The 24,531-nt window shown below is 42.2% G+C and overlaps 1 protein-coding gene and 1 non-coding gene across 8 annotated transcripts in view; both read left to right on the forward strand.

Annotated features, from left to right (window-relative positions):
• Window positions 1-24,531, forward strand: part of BICDL1 (BICD family like cargo adaptor 1) — a 108,537-nt gene that overhangs the window by 51,129 nt on the left and 32,877 nt on the right. The window lies entirely within an intron of this gene.
• LOC116269081 lies at window positions 12,018-12,119 on the forward strand. The gene has a single exon (XR_004176397.1). It is a non-coding gene; the product is annotated as a small nucleolar RNA U13 (small nucleolar RNA).

Here is a 24,531-nt window from a genome sequence, read left to right on the forward strand (position 1 = left end):
GAAGCCCTGAGTAGACAGAGGCCAGGTTTCTTCATGCATTGCTCATGTCCATCCAATGAGCCAGCAGCAGTTGGGAATGGAGTCCAAAAATAGGTGATCCCTGTCCCAATACTTACTCCTAAATCAGTGGTTCCTAACCTATTTTCTATCAAGACACATGCTCAAATGCTTCTGTTGCTTTCAGTTTGCCCAAAGGGCTAGCCATAACCACCTTTTCCCTTCCGCCTGAGAAAACATAGTGAGCATTTTGAATTTGTTCTTAGTGCTATTTTTTGAAGTAAAGGATTTATTGTATTACTTTATCAGTAATAAGAAATGACTTATAACACATCTCACAGTTGATTATGACCAAACATCAGTGTGTTCATAGTTAGAGCTTTATATAAGTGTTCGTAATTTTTTTTTCAAAACAGTACGTGGGCATTGTTAGAAGTCTCTTAATATGTTTGATTTCTTTTTTAAAAAGTCTCTCCCATCCCACCTGCTCACATTAAATGTAGTGAATTTTTTTCATTGTTGGTTTTCTTTAAATCAGTATGTTGATTTTTTTCTTTAAATCATGTTTTGGTTGATTGACTGTTGTGAGCCAAGACTTTTCTGAATGCTGGAGAGGTTGCAGAAGTTGAGCAACCCTTTCCTTTGAGGAGTCTGAGTTTAATGCTAGTATTAAGGTTTATTTTAGGGAGATAACTTACTGTATTGGGAAAGTCACAACCTCTTTGAAGTTCAGTTTCCTCATCTAAAGAGTAGGTTAATAATACCTGTCTAAAGGATTATTTTGAGGATTTAATGAAATAGTTCATGTGACACCAGTTGGCACTGGTGCCTGGCTCAGGGTGGGTACTCAGTGCAGTTGTTAATTCCACTTGCATCTAGAGAACCATGCAAGAGACTCATTAGATTCTTAAAATATATGAAGGCTGCTTTTTTTTTTTTTTTTTGAGACGGAGTCTCGCTGTGCTCCCAGGCTGGAGTGCAGTGGCGTGATCTCAGCTCACTGCAAGCTCCGCCTCCCGGGTTCACGCCATTCTCCCGCCTCAGCCTCCCGAGTAGCTGAGACTACAGGCGCCCGCCACCACGCCCGGCTAGGTTTTTTTTTTGTATTTTTAGTAGAGACGGGGTTTCACCATGTTAGCCAGGATGGTCTCGATCTCCTGACCTCGTGATCCACCCGCCTCGGCCTCCCAAAGTGCTGGGATTACAGGCTTGAGCCACCGCGCCCGGCCGAAAGCTGCTTTTAAAAAATATGAATTAGAAGATGAAAACAAGGCTGGGCGTGGTGGCTCATGCCTGTAAACCCAGCACTTTGGGAGGCAGAAGCGGGCGGATCACCTAAGGTCGGGAGTTTGAGAGCAACCTGGCCAACACGGTGAAACCCTGTCTCTACTAAAAATACAAAAATTAGCCAGGCTTGGTGGCACACGCCTATAGTCCCAGCTACTCGTGAGGCTAAGGCAGGAGAATCGCTTGAACTTGGGAGGAGGAGGTTGCAATGAGCCAAGATAGCGCCACTGCACTCCTGCCTGGGCGACAGAGTGAGACTCCATCTCAAAAAAAAAAAAAAAGAAAATAAGAACTGAGAGCTGGAGTTTATTAGAAAAGGCTTCATGGGCTGAGCACAGTGGCTCATGCCTGTAATCCCAGCACTTTGGGAGGCCAAGGTGGGTGGATCATGACGTCAGGAGTTCAAGTCCAGCCTGACCAACATGGTGAAACCCTGTCTCTACTAAAAATACAAAAATTAGCCGGTGTGGTGGCATGTGCCTGTAATCCCAGCTACTCGGGAGGCTGAGGCAGGAGAATTGCTTGAACCCAGGAGGTGAAGGTTGCAGTGAGCAAAGATCGCGCCATTGCACTCCAGCCTGGGTGACAGAGCGAGACTCTGTCTCCAAAAAAAAGAGGCTTCATGGAGGATGTACGATTTAAAGAGGCTCTAGAACTTAGTTTATCAAACTGTAGGTATTATAAGGAAAAGGAATGGACAGATTCTGGCCTGGAGGAGGAGTTTGGGCTCTTCCGTCCTCCCCCACTTTCAGGGAGTGTCACCAATTTTTTAGCCCCACATACCATGTTACCTTTTCAGTGACTTCACAAAAAATAATTTTGTAACCAGTGGTAAAACCCTATGGGGCTAATCCATATTAGCATTACAACTCTTTCCATGGCAACCATCAGCCAATCCAGAACCTTATAGTAAGGCAGAATGTAAGAAGCATTTTCATCAACAAATACCCAATTTTACTGGTAGAATGTCCCCCTGGGACATTACCAGACTACCTAGCTGCTATATCCAAAATCTAAACTCTGCTATTCCATATTTCTTTTTCTTTCTTTTCTTTTCCTTTTTTTTTTTCTTCTGAGACAGAGTCTTGCTCTGTCACCCACACTGGAGTGCAGTGGTGTAATCTCTGCTCACTTCAGCCTCCGCCTCCTGGGTTCAAGCCATCCTCCTGCCTCAGCCTCTCAAGTAGCTGGGATTACAGGTACCACCACGCCCGGCTAATTTTTGTATTTTTAGTAGAGACAGGGTTTCACCATGTTGGTCAGGCTGGTCTTGAACTCCTGACATCAGGTGATCCCCCACCTTGGCCTCCCAAAGTGCTGGGATTAACAAGTGTGAGCCACCGGGCCTGGCCTTTTTCTTTTCCTTTTTTTTTTTTTTTTTGGAGACAGGGTCTGGCTCTATCGCCCAGGCTGCAATGCAGTGGCATCATCTTGGCTCACTGCAACCTTCACCTCCCAGGCTCAAGCCATCCTCCTACCTCAGCCTCCTGAGTAGCTGAGACTACAGGGATACACTACCACACCCGGCTAATTTTTTTGTATTTCTTGTAGAGACAGAGTTTTGCCATGTTGCCCAGGCTGGTCTTGAACTACTGAGCTCAAGCCATCTGCCTTGCCTCAGCCTCCCAAAGTGCTGGGATTACAGGTGTGAGCCACCACACCTGGCCCCATATTTTCATGTTGTAACATTTAATAGGAAATGCTTTTTTTGTTTTGTTTTGTTTTTTGAGACAGTCTCACTCTGTCGCTCAGGCTGGAGTGCAGTGGCATGATCCCAGCTCACTTCAACCTCTCTCTCGCAGTTTCAAGCAATTCTTGTGCCACAGCCTCACGAGTAGCTTGGATTACAGGCATGTGCACCACACTTGGCTAATTTTTGTATTTTTAGTAGAGGCAGGGTTTTGCCATGTTGGCCAGGCTGGTCTCAAACTCCTGACCTCAAGTCATCCACCTGCCTCACCCTCCCAAAGTGCTGAGATTACAGGTGTGAGCCACCGCTCCCAGCCAGCAGGAAATACTTTAAGAAAAAACCTTGCCATGAATTTTTTCTGTAAGGAAATAGCATTATGCTTGAATTCTTGTTGAGTAGTTTGTATAAAGTGGACATAACAAATAAGGTAAAACTGAGAGAGAGGAGAAAGGTTTTATAGCTAATTATGTAGAATTTGTGACTGTTGGTAATAGTTAGGGGCAAGGGCCAAAAATCAACGTGATTCCTCTTCTGTCAGTTTTACTCTAAAGGGAAGATTGAAAGATAAAATTCTTAATATTTAAATTTTACCACTGAAACCTGAACTTATTATGTAATATGGGGGTTTTACAGGCTTTGTTTTGTTCCCTGTTACAGACAACCTTAGGCCAAAAATGAGTTAATATAGACATGTTTTTCCTGTATTCAAATTTGTCTGCTATGTGCCTGGCTCACTTCCGAGTACTGGGGTTATGGCAACAAACAAAACAAAGGCCCAGACCTTTTGGAACTTACATCAAGGGCAGAGGGAGGGGCAACAGCTCGATTAACAAAGAACTATCTGTCAGGTGTAATAAGTGCTACAGAGAAAAATTAAACAGGGGAAAGGAATGGAGGTCGGCACAGGTAGGGTTAGGGCGAACAAAGGAGGCCTCTCTGATAAGATGACATTTGAGAAGAGACCCAAGTGGAGTGCAGAAACAGGCCTCGTGAATGCCTGAGGAAAGCAGTTCGAGGCAGAGGGGAATCATATGCACAGATTTTGAAATAAGAGGCTGCTCAGCAGGTCTGAGGGCAGCAAGGAGGCCAGTGTGAGTGGAACAAAGAGAATGTAGCAGAGAAAAGAGGAGATCTGAGATAAGATTGGGATGCAGGGAGGAATCCTGTAGAATCTTAGAAGTCATGGTAAGGACTTTATTATATTTTATTCTGAGTAAGAAAGCTTCTAGAGGGTTTTGAGCAATGACACAGTCTGACTTGGGTTTCTGAGGATTGTTCTGCTGCAAAAAGTAGGCTATAGGAGGGCAAGGGTAGGAGCAGGAGACCAAGTAGGTGGCTGCATAGTCAGTAGTCTTCGTGGGTGGCGATGCTGGCTGGGACTAGGATGGGAGAGTGGAGGTGGGGGGAAATGCTAACATCCTGGATATTAATTTTAATAAATATCATATAGCACCTATTTCCACAGGATATGTGGCTGGGTTGGATGTGGGTTGTGAGGGGAAAATCAAAGATGATTCCTGTTTGGGGACCAAAACTCCTAAGAATGAAGTTGCCATCTCCTGAGAAGGGAAGAGTCAAGGAGGAGCGTGTTTGGGTGGAGGCCCTCAAATCAGGAGTTCAGGTTTGGACATGTTGAGTGTGACGCACATTAGTGTTTCAAGTGGATGTGGTAAGTAGGCAGTTAGATACTAAGAACCTAAGTCAGGCCAGGTGCGGTCTCTCATGTCTGTAATCCCAGGACTTTGGGAGGCCAAGGCAGGCGGGTCACCTGAGGTCAGGAGTTTGAGACCAGTCTGGCCAACATGATGAAATCCTATCTCTACTAAAAATACAAAAATTAGCTGCATTTAGTGGTGGGTTCCTGTAACCCCAGCTACTCAGGATGCTGAGGAAGGAGAATTGTTTGAACCCGAAAGGCAGAGGTTGCAGTGAGCCGAGATTGTGCCACTGCACTCCAGCCTGTGCGACAGAGCGAGACTCCACCTCAAAAAAAAAAAAAAAAAAGACGAAGAACCTAAGTCAGAGGAGTGGTCAGGGCTGAGGGCTGGAGATAAATTACAAACGAGATCTCAAAGCATTCAGGAAGAAGTACCAACCTGGTATCTATTTTTCTGCTAAACCTAACCAGAAGTGGACAAAAGACCTGTGTTTTATCTTGGGTGTGGTGGTATAGTAGCACGCACTCTCATTGGCTTTGGGATCAGACCTACATTTGAATTCTAGTTCCATCATTTACTAGCTAAGTGACCTCAATTATGTGACCTAATCTGGGCTAGCTTCAGTTTCTTTATCCTGCAGCATTCTTAAGATAAAATGAAATAGCATATGTATGTTACCTAGAGCAGTGCTTGGACTTAGAAAATGCTAAATAATACTCATCTTCCTTTTCCTTGGGTTTAGTTTGTTGAATTCAACCCAGACTAACAGAAGAAGAGCTTCTCTTCCAGGATGAAAGAAGTCTGAATTTACAGCCTACTCCCATGTACATGTTTTTTGGGGCGTGCCTATTTAATGATAAGCTCCAAAAAAAAAAAAAAAAGAATTTCAAATCCATCTCTTTATCAAATGAGAATGACTTTATAAAAGAAAAGACTTTAGTGAGGTTTGTAAAGGGAACGGGGAAAATAGTCCTGGGTTCTGAGTATTAAAAGATTCCACATGCAAAAGCAGGGTGAGGTATAGGTAGAAACACTGAGCAGCAAATCCATGGATCAGTCATGTGTAATTTACATCAAAGGCTAAGTAAATCTACTTGAGCCATGGAGATGACCTATAGGAGGAAATAGTGCCCTTTCCTAGGGATGGGCTATGTAAATCAAAGGGAATTATCTCATTAATTCTCTGGTGATCCTGGTGGAACCTTGCTAAAGAGGCACTTGTGGGCTTAAAGTTAATCCCACTTCTATTTTCTACAGTCATAGCTTGACTTTTGCAAGAAGCCCTCACTTAAGGTGTTCAGATTTTATCTCATACAGTACGCATTTGAATACCTGCCATGTGCCATGTACTTTATTAGGGAAACAAAGATAAATAGGAGATATAATTTCTGCCCTTAAATCCTTTCCAGTCTAAGAGAAAACAGACAACTAAACAGAGTGTGTGATAAGTTCTCTAATAAGAGTATTGCAGCACTGCAAATAATGTAGTCATTTTACCCTGGGATCTTACAATGGCGATATAGAAGTTATGTCTGAACTGGGCTGTTAAGGTTAAGAATTTATCAGGTGAAAATTTGAGGAAAGTCATTCCAAAAGAGGGTATATTGTGAACAAAGTAAAAGAGGCACGTTCAGGGAAGAAAAAGCCATACTTTGATTAATAGTCTTGTTTTTATGGTGGTGGGAAGAAGAAAGTGACCACCAGTTTGGAAAACAGTTTTTCTCTAACCCTCTCCAGTTCCAAACAAGAACATTTTAACTTTGTAACCTTCTTTTTAGGTCTAAGAAGTCTCCTGGTGAGCCATGTGACCAAAACAGGTGATGGCGGGATGTAGCGGGGGAAGTATTAAAAATGCTACAGTTTTCTTTATTAGGATTAGACATGACTGCTCTTTCCTGAGAGAATGCTGAATATGTCCCTGTGTCATCACTTGTCTCCAATGAAGGGCTCCTCAGGGTACACCCCAGTCTATTTCTATCCCTGTTCTAAGTTAAAGTTTGTTAAGTAGAATGTCATTCCAACTGCCCATCTTCCCCTAGCCTTCCTGTTTATTATGAAAAGGTTCTCAATTTCTTTTCCAAAAATTTTCATGAAATCTCCTTTTGAAAGTATAAACATTTCACATTCCAGGAAGCCCAAGATAGTCATAGTATTTCCACCCTTGAAGAAACCGAAGCCCCTTCCAAGGTGGACATGTTCTTAGGAACTATGCAGTGCCTCAGTTTAGCTGGGTGGTAATCATTTTAGCTTGGCTGCATTTTCATATCTACTCTCTCCATTTAGCTGCAAGACCTTTTAAGTCCTCTCTGTTACTACTAACTACCATTCATGGATGAAAGCAAGTGCCTAAATTCCTTACAGCTCTGCCTGTTACGGGTGTCCTTCTCTCCACCCTCCATCAGTCCTTGTGCCAGATTTTCTTAAGCTCTGTCTTCAGGCTCTTTAAGGTCTGCTCTTATTTACATTTAATCTGTTAGACTTTTCTGTGCCAGTGACTTAAACATCAGCTCTAAAGTCAGAGTTGATCTTTCAGGTTATTAGAGCTGGCTTATAATAATGATGAAGGTGAATACAGTAATGGCAACAGCTAACACATGTACTGCCTACTGTGCCCCAGACACTGTTCCAAGCACTTTACATATATTTATTTCAGTCATACAACCTTGTGAGGTAGGTACTACTTTCTCTTAAATGTAAGGGAAGAACCTAAGACACAGAGAATTAAGCAGTTTGCCTGTGGTCACACAGTACAGTAACTGATAGAGAAGAGACTATGTTCTTTTTAGACCTTGAGTTTTCCACAAGAACTATGTCTTCTTTGTCTTTGTATCCTCAGTTCAAAGCATAGTAGTGTTCCATCCATGTTGGAATTAGTGCAAGGTGCCAGGCCATTAAGTTAACATAGGGAATAGTGTCATTTTGGTTAAGAAAAAAGAAAGACTGGGCCGGGCGCAGTGGCTCAAGCCTGTAATCCCAGCACTTTGGGAGGCCGAGACGGGCAGATCACGAGGTCAGGAGATCGAGACCATCCTGGCTAACACGGTGAAACCCCGTCTCTACTAAAAAATACAAAAAACTAGCCGGGTGAGGTGACGGACGCCTGTAGTCCCAGCTACTCGGGAGGCTGAGGCAGGAGAATGGCGTAAACCCGGGAGGCGGAGCTTACAGTGAGCTGAGATCCGGCCACTGCACTCCAGCCTGGGCGACAGAGCAAGACTCCATCTCAAAAAAAAAAAAAAAAAGACTGAATGAAAAGCTCCAATTGCGAGTACAGTGTAGTGTATTGGAAGTATCTGGGGCCTGTTTTATTATGAGTCCTGATAGAACATTTAAAAAGAAAATTAAAAGATCTATTCTGACTTCTGAAATGTTTTTATTAACCAGCAGTGGGGATCTGACATTGAATAACAGTCCTCTTCCAGAAACAAAAGCAGTATTAACATTTGTCCTTTTTTCTTTTTCAATTAAAGTTGGTGCTGCTGGACTTGCTGGTCTTTGATGCTGGGGGATTAAGTTTCTGATAGTGACCGAAAGGATAATAACAAAACTTTCATTGTGCTCTAATTTAGACATTAGTTCAAATAAAACAAAATTAAACATGGCCCTATCTAGTGGATGTATACCATCTGAATGTCACATAGTAGCTTGTATACATGCCTCCTGTAAACAGTATGACCAGGAAAACATTGACTTTATCAGGCATTCCCTCACATGATTAATAACATTGTTAGAGCATCAGACCTTCCTCATTCCAGGGGATGAGTTTTTGTCATGCCTGGAAATCATCCAATATGTGACTATTTGTTTTTGACTTAAAAAGGGGTAATGAAATGGAAAGAAACTGAAATGGGAGTCAGGAGCTAACAAGTTCTGTGATCTTGGGCAGGGACCTTCATGCAAATTGTATCTTTACAGGTTGAACTTTGTTGACCCATGCCTCAGTTTCATCACCTGCAAAGTTAGGGCTTTGAACCAGATTATCTCTGAAGTTTCAGCTCTCAAATTGCATGTTTTCCTTTGAGCTAAAGCCAATATTCTATTTGGAATTTTCACTTTATCATAAATAATTATTAGCTGTAGTATATTACATAGTTAACCTGTGCTAAACATTTCATATATATTATTGCATTTTAATGCTAGCATAACTTGAAAGGTAGTTTTTTTTAATCACCATCTTTCAGATGAGGAAACTGAGGTATAGAGTGGTTAGATAATTTTTTGAAGGTCGTACAGGTATGTACTTTATTTCCCTTAAAATAATTACTATATTTTTGCCTTATTTGTGTACTTCTCAAATCACTTGCCAGTTTATACAAATATTTATTCTTGCTTTATATTGGCTGCTTCATAAGGGTTCATCTCATCTTCAGCTACTTAAGAATGAAGATTGTGTCTCATACTTTATATCTCTCACAGGGACATGAAACTGTACATGTTCAAAATTGAAGGTCTTTTAAAAATTAAAAAAAAAAAGCAAATGACTCCTTTCCTCCCTCAATCTTTCTAAGCTTACACTTTGTGAAATTTGTTTTGATTATTATATCACTCTCGGGCCAGGTGTGGTGGCTTACGCCTGTAATCCCAACACTTTGGGAGGCCGAGGCGGATGGATCACGAGGTCAGGAGATCAAGACCACAGTGAAACCCTGTCTCTACTAAAAATACAAAAAATTAGCTGGGCACAGAGGCGGGCACCGGTAGTCCCAGCTACTGGGGAAGCTGAGGCAGGAGAATGGTGTGAATCCGGAAAGCGGAGCTTGCAGTGAGCCGAGATTGCGCCACTGCACTCCAGCCTGGGTGACAGAGCGAGACTCCTTCTCAAAATCTAAAGAAGATTTTGTCTTATTCTTTATATCTCTCACAGGGACATGAAACTTTGTACATTTTCAAAATTGAAGGCCTTTAAAAAAGAAAAAAGAAAAAAAACAAATGAGTCCTTTCTTCCCTCAATCTTTCTAAGCTTATACTTTCTGAAATTTGTTGTGATTATTATATCACTCTCCCCAGCCTCATTATTACTGAAATTCCTGATCTTTGTTTGATGTTACCAACACAATTTTTTTCTTTCGACTTTCTCCGTAGATGTTGATGTCTTATCAATTTGCCTTTTTTTTTTTTTTTTTTTTGAGATTTGAGTCTCATTTGTCAGCCTAGGCTTGGCGGTGGCTGATCTCAGCTTCACTGCAGGCTCACCTGGTTCCTACCATTCTCCTGCCTCAGCCTCCCAGTAGCTGGGACTACAGGCTCACAAATCACAGCCTGCCAATTTTTAGAGTTTTAGTAGAGACGGGTTTCACCATGGGTCTCGATCTCCTGACCTTTGTGATCCGCCTACCGGCCTCCCAAAGTGCTGGGATTACAGGCGTGAGCCACCGCGCCCGGCCAAATTTGCCTTTTTTGAAGAGGCGGAGGTCTCACTGTGTCACCCAGGTTGGAGTATGGTAGCTATTTGCAGGCACGATAATAGCTTGCCGTAGCCTTGAACTTTAGGCTTTATTTCTTCTGATTATTAAGAAATACAACCTCCAGCCAAAAGCATACCAAATGAATCAGTAGTCTGATGGAAAAATAAAGAAATATTTTGCATCAAAAAATGAGACAGGCTGCACGTGGTGGCTCATGCCTGTAATCCCAACACTTTGGGAGGCTGAGGCGGCAGATTGCTTGAGCCCAGGAGTTTGAGAACAGCCTGGTGAAACCCCGTCTCTACCAAAAACAAAAAACAAAAATTAGCCAAGTGTGGTGGCGTGTGCCTGTAGTCCCAGCTGCTTGTGGGCCTGAGAGGGGAGGACCATCTGAGACCTGGGAGGTCAAGACTGCAGTGAGCCATGATCACACCACTGCACAGTCCAGCCTGGTGACAGGGTGCAACCCTATCTCAGAAAGAAAAAATAAAAAAAAGATAATACGTACTTCAGTAGAATATTCAAACATTATTTTTGTTTGTTTGTTTTTTAGTTTTTTGGGGGTGTTTTTCTTTCTTTTCTTTCTTTCTTTTCTTTCTTTTTTTGAGACAGGGTCTTGCTCTGTCGCCCAGGCTGGAGTGCAGTGGTGTGATCTCGGCTCACTGCAACCTCCACTGCATGGTTCAGGTGATTCTCCTGCCTCAGCCTCCTGAGTAGCTGGGATTACAGCATGTGCCACCATGCCTGGCTAATTTTTGTGTTTTTGGTAGAGATGGGGTTTCACCATGTTGGCCAGGCTGGTCTTGAACTCCTGACCTCAGGCAATCCTCCCACCTCGGCCCCCCAAAGTGCTGGGATTATAGGCGTGAGCACCTGGCCTCAAACATTATTTAAACAGTAATTTTAAAATATTATTTATAATAATAACTATTATTTAAAAAGTAACTTATCCAAAGTAAAAATTCCTAGGAATCTTATCCCCCAGAGGTGATATTACTGATTACATTTTGATGAATAGCCTTACAAGCATTCTTCTATGCATGTATACACCTAAATAAATATAAGCACATAATAGCATGTAAGTGGGAGCAAACGTGCTTTTTTTTTTTTTACTTAACATTACATTGTTGAAGTCCTTCCATGTTGGGGTAAATGTGTGTAGCATTTTCATTGCACTGATACACCATAATGTTTTTAATCCAGTCTGCTAACAGTGAACATTTAGATTGCCTCCAGTTTTTCACTATCAGAAGCATTGCTTCAGTGAACATACCTGTACACACATCTTGGGCACAGGGTGGGTTTCATGTGCCTGCATCTCATGTCTGGACTAAGGTAGCATTAGTAAGGTAGCACAGCAGATGCCCACAGTCACAGCCATTCTCACATAGCAGCATAAAGGTGCAGGAACCCAGGAACTCAGTGTGGGCTATGTGGCAAATGTCTGCCTTCTCGGGCTTCAAACTTTGGGTTGTTCAGAAAACAGATACTTGTTAAACACAAAAATAAAATAAGCTTGAACAATGCAAAGCATTGTTTTGTTAAAATCTCAAATTTTTCAGCTGAACAAATTGTTGTTTATGTGTTTGCTTTCGTTTGGTAGCAAAGTAGTGCTGTGCACAGTCTAAAGAAGATGACCTGTTTTTTTAAATGAAGATAGAACTCGAAAGGAAAATGGACTTATTCTAATAAAAAAAAGTTAATCATTTACTCTCCAAATATGCATTGAGTACCAATGATGTGCTAAGTAAATGTCCTGAATGCTTGAGCTCAAAGTCTAGCAGTTGAGAAATTAAAGTAATAAAATAAGTTTCAAACTAATTGAAGCCTAGGATGAGAGAACAGGAAAAGAAAATGTTTTCCTGTAAATACATATTTGCAAACATCTGGATTCTGCTCAGCCTAAGTTTTGTTGTAGTTTCTTCTCCTTCTTTAGCCTTTCACTGTCAAGTGCATTGCTGTTAAAATTACAGGTCCTTGATATTTTTGTAGTTCATAAACATAATGATTGGGCTTTCACATTTGTTTGAGGTGTGCCTTCCTCAAACCTTATTATAATGTCAGCATATTACCTGTCTGATGTGGGAAGAAAAAATTACAGGTTCTTGTTTCCTGTGATTTGCTTTTCCATTTTTTCCCTTTCTCCCTAAATTGGTATCTTATTTGGTTACCTATCCCTCACTTGCTCTGTGACCAAGGCATCTCCTCTGGGCCTCAGTTTCTTCATCTGTGTAATGAAGGAGTTCAGATAACTGATTTTCTTTTATTTTGGTAAGGTCCAGCTCTGACATTCTTGAAATCTAAGATGGTACCAGATCTGTCTTCTCTGTTTCATCCCCAGTACCTAGGATAAATCTAGTCACACAGAAAGGCTTATTAAACTTTTGTTGACATTTATTTTAAATTTGAGGTCTGTGTGTCTACTCTAGTTTCTTGGATTTTTTTTCTTATTTTCATTCTGTAGCTACCTACTGTACATTTAAACTTTTATTTCTCAAGGACAGTTTGTTTCAGCCTTGAAAGATCCTTCATTCAGTTCAGTTCAGGCATTTCTTGGCCAGGCACTGGACTAGCTACTGGGAGTGCAAAAATGAATTAGACACTGTCACTATCCTTAAAAAGCTTCAGATGAGGTGAAGGACTCATAAGAAGATAACTCATAAAATGTAATATGTCCTCTGCTAGAGTTTGTACCTGGGGTGCTATGAGAACGCAAAGGAGGGTCACTCTGGAATGCCTAGGAGCACAGAAAGCTTCTGGGAAGAAATTATGCTATAGCTAAGTCTAGAAAGACAGAGTTAGTCCTGTGAAAAATAGGGAAGAAGCATGCCTAGGGAAAGAACAAGGATAAAGGGAACAGAGTTACAGGAGATAGAAGGTTGGCAGGGGACTGGCCTTGGAAGGCTTTTTGTGCCTGTTTGTAATAGGGAACTACTAAAAGATTTCAGCAAGAAAATATCTTTTCATATTACATTTTTATATGTGTCTTTTTATTTTAAAGCGATCTGCTAATATGGGCCCTATTCGTGGTCATTAGGGGAACCAAGTGTTTTCTCTGGAAAGGTCATCTTTTATCTTCTAAGATCATCTTACTTAGTCTTTGGCGTTCTGCAGTTTCTTTATGATATATCTAGGTGTGGATTTCTTTTTATTTCTTTGGGTTCATTGGGCATCTTGAGTTTGTGAATTGGTGTCTTTCATTGTTAGGAGATTATCAGCCATTACCTCATAAAGTATTGCCTCAGTCACATTCACTCTGTCCTTTCTGGAACTGCAGTTTAAACTTACGGGGACTATACTAACATAGCGCTTCTCTTTTCCATCTTTGTCTTTGTATTGTAGTGTAGATAGTTCCTTCTGACTAGTCTTCTAATTTGGTAATTTTCTCTTCAGTTGTCACTTGTGTTCTTAAACTCTGTCCATTAAGTTAAGAAGAAACTGCAAAGCTTTTTATTCCTCCAAAGTAGGTTATGCCATTTTACACTCCCACCAACAGTGTGTGGGAATTCCAGTTGTTGACATTCCCAGTATTTTGTGTTGTTGTTCTTTCTAATTGTAGCCTTCTTGTGAGTATGTAGTGGTATCTCATTGCGGTTTTAATTTACATTTCTCTGGTCACTAAAGATGTGGAGCATTTCTTCATTTGCCTATTGGCCATTCATTTATTTTTGTCTTTGAAGTATTTGTTCAAATGTTTTGCTCATAAAAAATTATGTCTTTTTATTGAGTTAGAGGTTTTTATATATTCTGAATACAAGTCAGATATATGTGTTATAAACATTTTCTCCCAGTCTGAGCTTTAGAGATCTATTTTCTTTCTTTTTTTTTTTTTTTTAGACGGAGTCTCTGTCACCCAGGCTGAAGTGCAGTGGCGTGATCTCGGCTCACTGCAAGCTCCACTTCCTGGGTTCGCGCCATTCTCCTGCCTCAGCCTCCTGAGTAGCTGGGACTACAGGCGCCCGCTCCCACGCCTGGCTAATTTTTTTGTGTTTTTTGGTAGAGACAGGGTTTCACTGTGTTAGCCAGGATGGTCTCGATCTCCTGACCTCATGATCCACCTGCCTTGGTCTCCCAAAGTGCTAGAATTACAGGTGTGAACCACCTCGCCTGGCCTAGATCTATTTTCTTAATGATGTCTTCTAATGCTTAGAAGTCTTTAATTTTGCTACTACCTGTTGGGTTTTGTGACATTTTTTGTTTTTGTTTGCTTGAGACAGAGTCTTACTCTGTTGCCCAGGCTGGAGTGCAGTGGCATGATCTTGGCTCACTGCAACCTCTGCCTCCCAGGTTCAAGCAATTCTCGTGCTTCAGCCTCCCAAGTAGCTGGGATTAACAGTTGTGTGCTACCACGTGCAGCTAATTTTTAAATTTTTATTAGAGACAGAGTTTTTCAATGTTGCCTAGGCTAGTCTTGAACTCCTGGCCTCAAGTGATCTTCCCACCTTGGCCTCCCAAAGTGCTGGGATTACAGGCGTGAGCCACTGCACCTGGCCTGGGTTTTTAATTTTAAGTTAGTATTTTGTATTTCTAGATATCTTGGATCTTTTCCAAATCTGAGAAGATTGTATTTTACATTTTCCTCTTCCCTGGAGATTTTTTTTCTTTTTCCCCGAGACAGAGTCTTGCTCTGTTGCCCAGAGCTGGAGTTCAATGGCGTGATCTCAGCTCACTGCAACCTCCACCTCCCAGGTTCAAGCAATTCTCCTGCCTCAGCTTCCCAAGTAGTTGGGATTACAGACGTGCACCACCACACCCAGCTAATTTTTGTATTTTTAGTAGAGACAGGATTTCACCATGTTGGCAAGGCTGGTCTTGAGCTCCTGACTTGTGATCTGCCTGCCTCAGCCTCCCAAAGTGCTGGGATTACAGGCGTGAGCCACTGAGCCCAGCCCCCTGGAGATATTTTTAATATTTTATTTCTCTAAACATAGCAGCATTGTCTTAAAATCTGTATCTGATAATATCAGGATCTGAAGTTTTTATGAATCTGTTTCTACCAGTACTTCCTAATGAGTCCTTGTTTCCATGGGTACATGTTTTTAATTTTTTTACTATAATCTTGTTTTTATTAGAAAATTATTCACGGAGATTATTTGATCTTTGGATTGAAGGTACCATCCTCCAAAGAGGATTTGTGTTTTCTTCTGTTAAGTGTCTTGGGGGCACAACTAGTCTGGGATTTTAAAAAGTTAGACTTAAAAAGAAGCTACAAAAATAATATGGATTCTCAAATACCCTTCATCCAGCTCCCCCTAATGTTTACATCTTTTGTAATCATAGTGCGGTTATCAAAACCAGGAAATTAATATTGAGACACTACTATTAACTAATCTACATACCTATTGGAATTTTGTCAGTTTTCCCACAAATGTTCTTTTTCTGCTCCAGAATCCAGTTCAGGCTTCCATGTTGCACTTAGTTGTCATGTTTCTTTTTTCTCCTCCAATCTCTGCCAGTTTCTCAGTCTTTGTTGTTGTTGGGTTTTGTTTTGTTTTGTTGTTGTTGCTGTTGTTGTTGAGACAGAGTCTCACTGTGTTGCCCAGATTGGAGTGCAGTGGCACGATCTCGGCTCACTGCAACCTCTACCTCCCGGGTTCATGCGAGTCTCCTGCCTCAGCCTCCCAAGTAGCTGGGACTACAGTCACCTGCCACCACACCCAGCTAATTTTTTTTGCATTTTTAGTAGAGGCGGGGTTTCACTATGTTGGCCAGGCTGGTCTTGAACTCCTGAGCTTGTGATCTGCCCACCTTGGCCTCCCAAAGTGCTGGGATTACAGGCATGAGCTACTGCAGCCAACCTGATTTTCATTTCTTTTTTTTAAGGTGGAGTTTCGCTCTTGTTGCCCAGGCTAGAGCGCAGTGGCACAATCTCGGCTAACCTCAACCTCTGCCTCCTGGGTTCAAGCGAAGCGATTCTCCTGCCTCAGCCTCCCGAGTAGCTGGGATTACATGCATGCGCCACCACGCCCAGCTAATTTTGTATTTTTAATGGAGACAGGGTTTCGCCATATTGGTCAGGCTGGTCTGAACTCCTGACCTCAGGTGATCCACCCGCCTCAGCCTCCCAAAGTGCTGGGATTAGAGCGTGGGCTACTGCGCCTTCTATTTTCATCATTTCTTCTTTATTTGGTAAGGGAGAAGAGCCCTTCCCCCCCGGTTTGCTGATTGAATTGTTTATCAGTGTAGACTCATGAATGTTTATCCTATATGTTATAATCCATTACTGTCATTATTTGTTTATTGATTAAATGGTCCTTGCCTTAGCCATTAGGAGCTCCTTCAGATTGACTACTATGTCAACCATCATTTTTTCATGTGCCACCATCATTTTTTAAGCACTTTCTTACTTTCCAGTACCATGAGATGTTCTAGGCTCATCCTGTATTTTTCCTGCCCCAACCCTGAAACTAGCCTTTTCTCCAAGGAGCCTTTGTTCATTTATTAGAGAATGGTATTTGGAAAGCAAGATTTGAGCGCTATGTGTGTATTGCTACTAGAGTGTCATTGTATTTAGGTGCTCTCAGAGGACAGAGCTAGGGAATAAGTATATGTATGCTCATAAACGCATGTATGTTTATCAGACTCCTCATTTGTATATATAAAACATTGTAAGGCCAGGCGTAGTGGCTCACCTCTGTAATCCCAGCACTTTGTGGGGCCGAGGTGGGCGGATCACCTGAGGTCAGGAGTTTGAAACCAGCCTGACTAACATGGTGAAACCCTGTCTCTACTAAAAATACAAAAAAATTAGCCAGGCTTGGTGGCGGGCACCTATAATCCTAAAAAAAATCGTAACTTTCTTTTTTTTTTTTTTTTTTGAGACAGAGTCTTGCTCTGTTGCCCAGGCTGGAGTGCAGTGGTATGATCTCAACTCACTGCAACCTCCACCTTCCAGGTTCAAGCGAATCTCCTGCCTCAGCCTCCCGAGTAGCTGGGCTGGGACCACAGGTGTGCACCAGCACCCCTGGCTAATTTTATTGCATTTTTAGTAGAGATAGAGTTTTGCCATGTTGGCCAGGGTGGTCTGGAACTCCTGACCTCAAGTGATCCGCCCGCCTCAGCCTCCCAAATTGGTGCTGGGATTACAAGCATGAGCCACCTGGCCAGGTTTTCTTTTCTGAAGAGTATTAATCTACCTTGCTGACATAGTAAGCTTGTCCAGTCTACTTCTACTCAGGTAAGTTCTTCTACCACTATGCTAGTGACATGTCTTCATCGATGCATTATAGTTGCAAAATATGGGGAAATCCCATGTGCCTAATAATAAGGGAATGGTAAAGGAAATACTTGATGGAATATTACAGCCACATAAAATGCCTATTAATAATAATAGGCCGGGCATGGTGGCTCACGCCTAATTCCAGCACTTTGGGAGGCTGAGGCGGGTGGATCACTTGAGATCAGGAGTTCGAGACCAGCCTGGCCAACATGGCGAAACTCCATCTCTACTAAAAATGCAAAAAAAATTAGCCAGGCATGGTGGTACACACCTGTGATCCCAGCTACTCGAAAGGCTGAGGCAGGAGAATCATTTGAACACAGGAGGCAGAGGTTGCAGTGAGCCGAGATCGCACGACCACTCTCCAGTCTTGGCAGCAGAGCAAGACTTCATCTCAAATAATAATAATAATGTAGAAATGCTGTTGATATAATGCTAAGTAAAAAATTATAACAGTAGGATTGTAAGTAATTGTACACACACACATATGTAGAAAGATTGGGGAAAAAATAAAGGCTAGCAGCATTTAAAAAATACCCATATTCTGCTGTGGGATTTTGTTACATTTAAATTTTAAAATAAATGTCATCATCCTTATTGTCACTGTCACTGCCACCCCAAAAGGTGCCCATTATCCATCATGCCCTGGCAGAAGACAGTTTGAGAATTTCTCTCTTAAGGTAAAACTCAATTATTCAGGCAGAATATGAAAATAGTAGATCTTTCCTATGATAATTTATAAGTTTATTAGTTCATTTGTTTCCTTTCAACAAATAAGTAAAATGGATACTCACGTGTAACTAGTGCAATTTCTTTCCCTCCATTTAACAAGAAAGTGTATAGTAAACGGTTCTGCTTTGGCAAGTTTAAACAAGCTTAATCTAAAAGTTCTAGTTTGGGGAAATGTTCATATGTTACTAATCATGTCCATAACCAAAGTAAGGATGGAACAGCTTTGCCCAGTGGGGAGGAAGTAATCTGTCCTAGATGGTACTCTGACCAACAGGGAAAGGAACACACTGTTACTTTGTTTTGCCAACTTGAGGATTCATTAAATAATAGTAGCCCAAGCAAGTTATAAAAAGAGTTTATTTCAGATAGTTTGGGGAGTGTGCGTTAAAATTTTTAGTATTCTGTAACAGAACTAGAGATATTTTTCAAATGTCTTGTTTCATCATGCAGTCTGTATTCAGTGAAAGTAAAAGAGACTTAAGTTTTTGAGGATATTAGAAATAAGTATCTACAAACAAAAAAGAAGTATCTAAAGATTAAAACATTTCATAATACCCAATGGTGGCAGAGTATTGAGAAACAGGCATCAGGTGTATTTGTACTGTTGATAGAGATATAAATTGATGCAACCTTTTTAGATGACTGTTTTGCAATACCTTGTTCAGAGTGAATGTGCATATTCTTTTACCCAGTGATTCCACTTATGGAAAATTACCCACAAGCACAAAGATGGGTGAACAAAGATATTTTTTGAAGCAATGTTTATAATAGCCAAAAAATTGGGAGACTCAAAATGCTCATCAGTAGGGACTAGTTAAGTTATGATATAAATACTAGATAACCATTAAAAAGAATAAGGTAGATCTACATAGATACATATATATGAATAGAAAATTTCTAGAAGGACTCCCAAGAAAGATCTAATAGTGATTACCTCTGGTGGGTGGCAGTAATACTAGGAGTAAGTAGAGATTTTATCATTTTAATTCTTCAGTTTTCTTTACTTTTTTTTTGTTTTTACTTTGAACATTTGTAACTTTTATCATAGAAAAAAACCTGAGTTTAAAATGGAAAGAAAAATGCTTTAATTAAAGTCTTGCCATCTAGTTTATATTCACCTATGATTTCAAATGTTTTTTGCCACAACTAATTACTGGCTGCTTAGTTAGGCATGGTAGCCAAAACTCATCATTTTGATAAGTGAACTATAAGACTTGTGTCTGCCATTTTCTGCTATAAGAATGAATTGAGGCTGGGAGCAGTGGCTCACACCTGTAATCCTAACACTTTGGGAGGCCAAGGCGGGCGGATCATGAGGTCAGAAGTTCGAGACCAGCCTGACCAACATGGTGAAACCCCATCTCTACTAAAAATACAAAAATTAGCTGGGCATGGTAGTGCGCTTGTAATCCCAGCTACTCGGAGGCTCAGGCAGGAGAATCGCTTGAACCTGGGAGGTGGAGGTTGCAGTTAGCCGAGATCACACTACTGCACTCCAGCCTGGGTGACAGAGCGAGACTCCATCTCAAACAAAAAAAAAAGAGAGAGAGAGAGAAAGAAAGAAAGAAAGATTTGGGCAGAGTGTCCTAGATGGATGTGGGGACCTGACAGGCGACTGGTTGCAGCTGGGGAGCCTGCGGCCAGGCCTCGAGCATAAGCAGTGACCTTGCTGAGCAGTGAGTGAGCAGTCTGTGGCCTGGGCAGCAATGCCTCCTCCCAGCCAACCGCCTGCCCTTAATGCAGGTTAGGGCTCCACAGAGCAGAGGGGAGGCTGGGCCCTGCGCCAAGCCCTGGGTTGGATAGGAGCCCAGTGGTCTTCTCACCCACACAGGTGGGAACGGTAACAGCAATGGATGCCTTAGAGGAAGAGAGCTTCGGGCTCTCCTCCTCCACCTCTGATGCAGAATTTGATGCTGTGGTTGTATATTTAGAGGACATTATCATGGATGACAGGTTCCCAATTATTACAGAGAAGTTTCATGGACAAGTACTACTAGGAGTTTGAAGTTTGTAGAGACAGGGTTTCACCAGATTCTCCAGGATGGTCTCGAACTCCTGAGCTCAAGTGATCCTCCCACCTTGGCCTCTCAAAGTGCTGGGATTACACTGCGCCTGGCCCATTTGACTCAATTTTTTTATCTTTCCACGATATCCCTCCTCTCAGGAGCACAGTGTATCCCTTCAGAGAGACTGCTGTTAGTTACCCTAGCTAACGCTCCCATTTCTTCAGAGGTTCTTCAAAGAACCTCTGAAATTCATTCCAGAGCTAAGGCTTCCTTATTTAGCATTTAACTTCCAGAAAGCATTTAGAACATAAGAGTTACATATAAACTTAAGTGGTTATTATTTAATTTATGTGCAGAAATAGCTAATATTCATTGTGTTAGTCAAGTCCAAGGTGTGAACCAGAGTCTGTCTCTGAAAAAGAAGAAAACAATTTACTTTGGAAGGTGCATTAGCTCCTTGCAAAGGGTGGGTTTATAACTCAGATTGATCCATCCCCTCCATCACCGTCACAGGCAATTGATTGGTGCCCCCCTGGCTGGGAGGTGACTGTGGTGTGGTGGCCAAAGGCCAGTGCCATACACACCCTTGGAGCCTCTATCTCCCTGCCTGCAAAGGGAGGCCAGTGATTCCTGCTTCTACAATAGCCTTAAGGCTATTGTAAATTCAGATGAGAAATGGAGGTTAAAAGCTTTTGCTGTGCATATCCCTAGGCATAGTTGAGGAGTCAGACATTTAAAGGGAACATTATAGCTTAGTGCTTAACAGCTCAGGCTCTAGAGTTTAACTTTCTGGTAGGAAGAGACAAATTTCTATTTCTAAGAAGATCGCTTTGAGAGGAGATAGTCTGCAGGAGCATTTCTTACCAGCTGGACTAGATTTGCAGCCCTCGGTGCATCTCTGTGGCTTCGTTGTTGAGTGATTCATGTCAAAGTGGTGATGCTAAGAATAAGATCAGCTACCTGAATTACCCAGTGCTCTGCAAATCTAAGTATGTTTGAAATCTCAACAGTCAACTGAATTCAGTACAGGCACTCAAACTACAGCATATGGTTTCCTGATGGGCCCTACCTTCTATTAGAAGATTTTATTTATTTTATCTTATCTTATTTTATTTTATTTTATTTTTGAGACAGAGTCTTGCCCTGTCGCCCAGGCTGGAGTGCAGTGGCGCGATCTCGGCTCACTGCAATCTCCCCCTCCTGGGTTCAGGCGATTCTCCTGCCTCAGCCTAACAAGTAACTGGGACTACTGGCATCCGCCACCACGCCTGGCTAATTTTGGTATCTTTTTTTTTTTTTGAGATGGAGTCTCGCTCTGTTGCCCAGGCTGGAGTGCAGTGGCCAGATCTCGGCTCCTGCAAGCTCCGCCTCCCAGGTTTACGCCATTCTCCTGCCTCAGCCTCCCAAGTAGCTGGGACTACAGGCGCCCGCTACCTCGCCTGGCTACTTTTTGTATTTTTAGTAGAGGTGGGGTTTCACCGTGTTGGACAGGCTGGTCTCAAACTCCTGACCTCAGGTGATCCACCCGCCTCGGCCTCCCAAAGTGCCGGGATTATAGGCATGAGCCACTGCAGCTGGCCTTAGAAGAAATTTTAAGAGTCTGAAATGAAATGCCTAGCATTAAAAAAAAAAAAAGGAAAGAAGAAAAGCCTTGCTAAATTGGACTTGTGTAAAGTTTGGTTTTAGTAGTGAGAATACATATGAAAAACTATTTCAAGCCGGGCGCGGTGGCTCAAGCCTGTAATCCCAGCACTTTGGGAGGCCGAGACGGGCGGTTTATTTAATTTTTTTAAAGTTTTTTTCTCTCTGAGATGTAGTCTCACTCTGTCGCCCAGGCTGGAGTGCAGTGGTGTGATCTTGGCTCACTGCAACTTCTGCCTCCAAGGTTCAAGCGATTCTCCTGCCTCAGCCTCCCAATAGCTGGGACTATAGGCACGCACCACCATGCCTGGTTAATTTTTTTGTTTGTTTGTTTGTTTTTTGAGATTGAGTCTCGCTCTGTAGCCCGGACTGGAGTGTAAGTGGCGCAATCTCAACTCACTGCAACCTCCACCTCCTGTGTCCTGGTTCAAGCAATTCTCCTGCCTTAGCCTCCTGAGTAGCTGGGATTACAGGCACACCCCATGATGCCCAGCTGATTTTTGTACTTTTGGTAGACATGGGGTTTCACCATGTTGGCCAAGCTGGTCTTGAACTCCTGACTTTGTGATCCGCCCACCTTGGCTCCTAAAGTGTTGGGATTACAGGTGTTAGCCACCATGCCCGGCCTAATTTTTGTATTTTTAGTAGAGATGGGGTTTTGCCATATTGGCCTGGCTGGTCTCGAACTCCTGACCTCAGGTGATCCAGGTGCCTCAGGCTCCCAAAGTGCTGGGAGTACAGACGTGAGCCACCCTGTCCAGCCTATTTATTTATTTTTGAGACAGGCTTTCAAACTCTTTTGCCCAGGCTGTAGTACAGTGGTGGCACAATCATGGCTCACTGTAGCCTCGACCTCCCTGGGCTCAGGTGATCCTCCCACCTCAGCCTCCCAAGTAGCTGGGACTACAGGCACATGCCACCATGCCTGGCTAATTTTTGTATTTTTTCTAGAGACTGGGTTTCACCATGTTGGCTAGGCTGGTCTCAAGCTCCTGGGCTCAAGCAGTCCGCCCACCTCAGCCTCCCAAAGTGCTGGGATTACACGCATGAGCCAGCGTACCCAGCCTAGCCCAAGGTTTTTACCATCCTGATTCTGTCACTGAGATGTTGGACAAGTTCCTTCACTTTCCTGAGCCAATTTCCTTGTTGGTAAATTGGGGGTAACAATCAAGATAATGCGTTGAAAGCATTTAGCACAGTTCTTGACACATAGTATGTACTCAGTAAATATTACTAATGTGATTCTTCGGCAAGAGTGAATGACTAATTGTGTTTCTGAGTGATTGAGAAGTCTAAAACAGCCTAGTGGGTATCTGAAATTAAATTTAGAATATGAAGGAGAAATAATATAGGGGAAACATTCCCAGGAATGTTTATTGCCAGAATTGTTCACAGGTTTCAGGGTGTGTAGGGTGGGGTGAGGGAGTTGGCGGCCTAATGCTGATTCCTTGCATCATAAAGCCAAGCTATGAAATTGTTCATTTCAAGTAAGTTACTTCATGCAGCTCTGAACTTCTAAGTTTTTTAAGGAGTCAGTTGTATATCAGAATCTTATTAGCTCATTACTTCACTGACTGAAACTTGGGAAACAAAGATGATTCATAGGAAGGAAAATTTAAAGGTTAGAGGGTATTTAAATGAAAATCAGCTAGAGTATGGTTTTATTTTATTTTGTTCTGTGTTTTGTAATTGTTTTAAAAATAGCAAGTAGGTTAAGAATCTTCTGTGGCTCTGTAGTCCAGTGAGGTAACATTTGTTGAATATGTGGAACCAAAAATAAAAAAGATGGACAATTGACTATAGAGTACTTGAAGATAAAAAGAACTATTGAACATGTAACCATTACTATGAGAGCCTCATTGAACAGCTAGTCTACCATTTCAACATTATTACCGTCCCACCTCCTTGGAAAGTCTTTCCTGGCCGTTCCAGCACACGGTGATCTCTCCCAAGAACCCATAAAGCTTACTGACCCCATTTGGCCTCAAAAAAGCATTGAGGCAGTTACTTAATTTATCCCATGGCTCTCCTCTCCACAGGACAGTGAGCAGCGCTCCCTCAGCAGGGTCTGGCCTGGGACCCTCAGGAGGAGGGCTGGAATTTTTGTTACCAAGTTAGCCTCCTACAACACCAAATGATATTTTGGTGTTATGTTATGGTTATGAGCTAATGTATTTTAGCATTAGATCATAAATGGATTGAGGTGGGAAATAGGCACCTCTGCTGGCACTCCCCAAAGAATTAAAAGTTGCAAAAATGTCCTTGAGGAATGAGTGGCAAAAATCTTAACAGGTATGACAAGCAATTTCAAATAGTGCCCGTGTTAAGTAGAGGAGAGAAATGCAGATGCGTGTGATTTGACTGAGCCCACTTGAGGAAATTGATGGGAGAAATGAAGGAATTTCTAAGGCAGTAGGTATAACCATCTTATTCTTTCATGTAAAATATTCAGACTTTCAATTTAGTAGATATTTGCTGAGTTTCTTCTATATGTAGAGTAATAATGATAACTAACATTTGAGAGCATACTATTTCCTAGGGCTGTTTCTTCTGATCAGTCAAGTGGTCTTGGACCTAGACAGAGTCATTAATGGTGGAGGTGGGGGTGGGAGTTTGTCCTGTTTTAGCACTAGAGAACAAATAAATGGTGCGTGGGAAACCAGCATCTCATCTAGTGCTCCTTATAGAATGGAAAGTGCAAAGAGATGCTTGATAAATGAAAGACAGAAATCTTTTTTTTTTTTTTTTTTTGAGATGGAGTCTGGCTCTGTCGCCCAGGCTGGAGTGCAGTGGCCGGATCTCAGCTCACTGCAAGCTCCGCCTCCCGGGTTTACGCCATTCTCCTGCCTCAGCCTCCAGAGTAGCTGGGACTACAGGCGCCCGCCACCTCGCCCGG

This window comes from Papio anubis, chromosome 9 (assembly GCF_008728515.1).
Source record: "Papio anubis isolate 15944 chromosome 9, Panubis1.0, whole genome shotgun sequence".
NCBI lineage: Eukaryota > Metazoa > Chordata > Mammalia > Primates > Cercopithecidae > Papio > Papio anubis.